The sequence below is a fragment of the Echinops telfairi genome, unplaced genomic scaffold (assembly GCF_000313985.2).
Source record: "Echinops telfairi isolate 266 unplaced genomic scaffold, ASM31398v2 ScPeMD7_7466;HRSCAF=8504, whole genome shotgun sequence".
NCBI lineage: Eukaryota > Metazoa > Chordata > Mammalia > Afrosoricida > Tenrecidae > Echinops > Echinops telfairi.
This window is the reverse complement of record NW_022111366.1, coordinates 515989-519302: the sequence shown is the minus strand read 5'-3', so window position 1 is coordinate 519302 and position 3314 is coordinate 515989.

Below are 3314 nucleotides of genomic sequence, written 5' to 3'. Positions count from 1 at the left end.
AAGACATGACAAAATAATAATTTATAAATTATCAAGGGTTCATGAGGGAGGGGGGAGTGGGGAGGGAGCAGGAAAAATGAGGAGCTTATGCCATGGGGTTTAGGTGGAGAGGAAATGTTTTGAGAATGATGAGGGCAATGAATGTACAAATGCACTTTACACAATTGATGCATGTATGGATTGTGGTAAGAGTTGCATGAGCCCCTAATAAAATGATTGAAAGATAAAAGAAAAGAAGCTACCAGAGGATGTGTTTCAGTGAAATGAGAAACTCAGGAAAGTGGACAAAGTGAGATCGAGGAATTCCACAGGGAGAAAAGGAGAAGGAAGTCTTGGGATGAAAAAGAGGCACACCTGAAAAGTCACTGGTCAGGAAGAAAGCTTCTGGAAGTGGGAGCGCTAAGGAGAAAGTGGCATCGATAGATCATCCTCATGTCCCAGCGGGTGAGCCTCTTGAGATCCTGCATCATATTTGGTCGATGGAGTACATGCTAAACCAGCATTCAAAGAGCTCTCATGACTCCTGTCTGTGGAATAACGTCAAAACAATGCAGCCTGGATCGAAAGCTGGGAACCATTCCATCCTGCTCTTGCTTTATGTGAAGACGCGCTCCCAGGCCATGCGCACGCGTCACCACGCCCGTGATTCACGGACAAGGGCCTCGCCTTGCAGAGCAGGATGAGGTTCAACACGGTCCTTGCTCCTCCTCATCCAGACTTCCTGTTCTCCTAGGTCTACACTCGTGATGCTTCTCCCAAAAAGAATGCCTTGCTCCTCCTCTCAGCACACAGAAGTACGAGTCGGCACAGATGGCTGCTCCCCAAAGGTGGAAGTAAAGCTCCTTTGGAAGGCAACATAGTAGGACCAGACTTAAATGAAGCATGTCTACCATGTACTGCTAGCCCCGCGGTCAGCAGTTGGAAACGCGCAGCTACCCAGAGGGAGAACAAGGAGGCCTTGCATCCCATCGAGAGGGACAGTTCTCCCATCCTGCAGAATTGCTATCTCAAAATCAGTTCGATAGCAGGGAGGGAGGGAGGGGCCACTTCCTGTGTGCTTAAAGTGTGCCAGACATGATGCTTAGTGACACCCTATTTCGTTACATCATCAGTTTGTAATAACTGAGGCCTGATGTGTGTAAGTTCCCCAAGCAAGTAAATGGTGGATGAAAATCCACACCTTATTTCCAAGCTGAACATTTGCTGCTTGGCTCTCTCCAGAGGGCAGTTTGTAAATAAGATGTGAGGACACTTATGGACAGGTGACTGTCATTTTTTGCTGTTTTTCTTGCAAGACATTGAGTCCCTTTGGTATCTTGACTACTTGCCAAAAGATTGGCAGTTTGAACTCACCCAGCACCGCTCTGGAGACAGGCCGGGCAATCTGTTTCCGAAAGGTCGCACAGAATTCTCAGGTGTACCCCGGGGTCACTGAGTCAGAATCAACTCAATGCCATCAGGCGTCAGCTCCTTTTAGGGTCTATATGCTTCCCTAGTGCCCTACACACAGATGCCAAGTTCTGTAATGCAGCTCATGTGAAAGATACATAGTTGGGTATTGACTTAGGCAAGAAGTATCCTCGGAGATCACAAGAGATCTTCTGAGAGTGTCTCGGAGATCACAAGAGATCTTCTGAGAGTGTGCAAAAGATTTCAGAAACCCTTCCCTGATCCGCTGACAATCTTTTGAGGCTGAGCCTGGAAACTACACGGTGATAGGACTGAAACCAAGGGGCGCTGGAGCGCGGACTTGGTGAGGGCGTTCCCAGTTCAGGCTTCCCGCAAGAGGCCTGGGTGATCCTGGTCACCAGCCTCAAGGCCTCAAACACTGCAAGCACCGGGAATGCCATCCTTTCCCAACTTGTCTCTCCAGGAGCGGGGAGGATGGGAGGGAAGCCCAAGGTGTGAGAACCCTGGCTGTGCATACAGGAAACTGTCAAACCAATCAGAGGATGCAACTGGCCAAAAGGGCTTAAAAATGGTAATGAGCATGAAGCAGGGAACCAATAGAGAGGTCTGAGGGGCCGGCCCCAATCCCAACTACTGGACACCCTCCCCCCCTTCCCCCTGAAGAATGCACTTCAGAGGACAGCACCGAAGCTACAGCTCAGGGAGAGGGGCACGTCTGATCAGAGCGCACAGGAGTAATTGAAGGGGGAAGAGAGAGTAGAACACATCCTGACCCACCAAGCCCCGAGGACAATATTCCTGCTCAGAGCAGCCAGTGCACATAAAGGACCATAGGGAAGGCCTCACCACAAGACACAACGTCCCTCACTGACCCATAGTGCTACGGGGGACAACAATGGAGACACAGGGAGGGAACTGTGCCCAATCTGACCCCATCACACTGGGGGGATGCCACTAAGGGCCACAGAGCAGCAAGGGGAGCAAAGCAATGAAGTCCCCGGGGAATACTAAAAATAGACTTTGGGACCAGGGCATGTCACCCCATCACACTCGACCAGAAAACACTCCTAAAGGTAAACAAATAGACCTGGAACTATTTATAGGCTTTTCTTTTGTTGTTGGGCGTTTTGTTTTGCTTTGTCATGCTTTTGTGCTTATTATTGTCTCTGCATGTCTAGCTAAGTAAAATGGGCAGGATAAACAATCTGGAGGAGATAACAACAGACTGACAATTCTGGGGGGACACGGGAGAGAGGGAGGCAGGGGAAAGGAAGAGGGTGTCAAGCAACCCAGGGGCAGGGAACAAGTGACCTAAATTCTATGGCGAGGAGGGTATAGGATGACTGGTGGGGCTTGATCAAGGGCAATGTAGCCAAGAGTAATTACTGAAACCTGAATGAAGGCCGAACATAATAGTGAGACAAGAGGAAAGTAAAAGGAAAGAGGAAAGAACTAGGAAGCAAAGGGCATTTATCGAGGTCTAAACACAGACATGTACATAAGTAAATATATTAATATATAACTATAGGGAAATAGATCCATGTACATATATTTGTGTGTTAGGTATTACAGTAGCAGACAGACGTTGGACCTCTAATCAAGTACTCCTTCAACGGAAGAACACTTTGTTCTAATAACCTAGCATTCCGTGATGCTCACCTTCCCGACACAATCGCTGAAGATAAAATGGATGCATAAGCAAATGTGGTGAAGAAAGCTAATGGTGTCCGGCTATCAAAAGATATAGTGTCTGGGATCTTAAAGGCTTGAAGATAAACAAGCGGCCATCTAGCTGAGAAGCAATAAAGCCCACATGGAAGAAGCACACCAGCCTGTGTGATCACAAGATGTCAAGGGGATCAGTTATTGGGCATCAAAGACCCAGAACAAAAAAATCATATCAA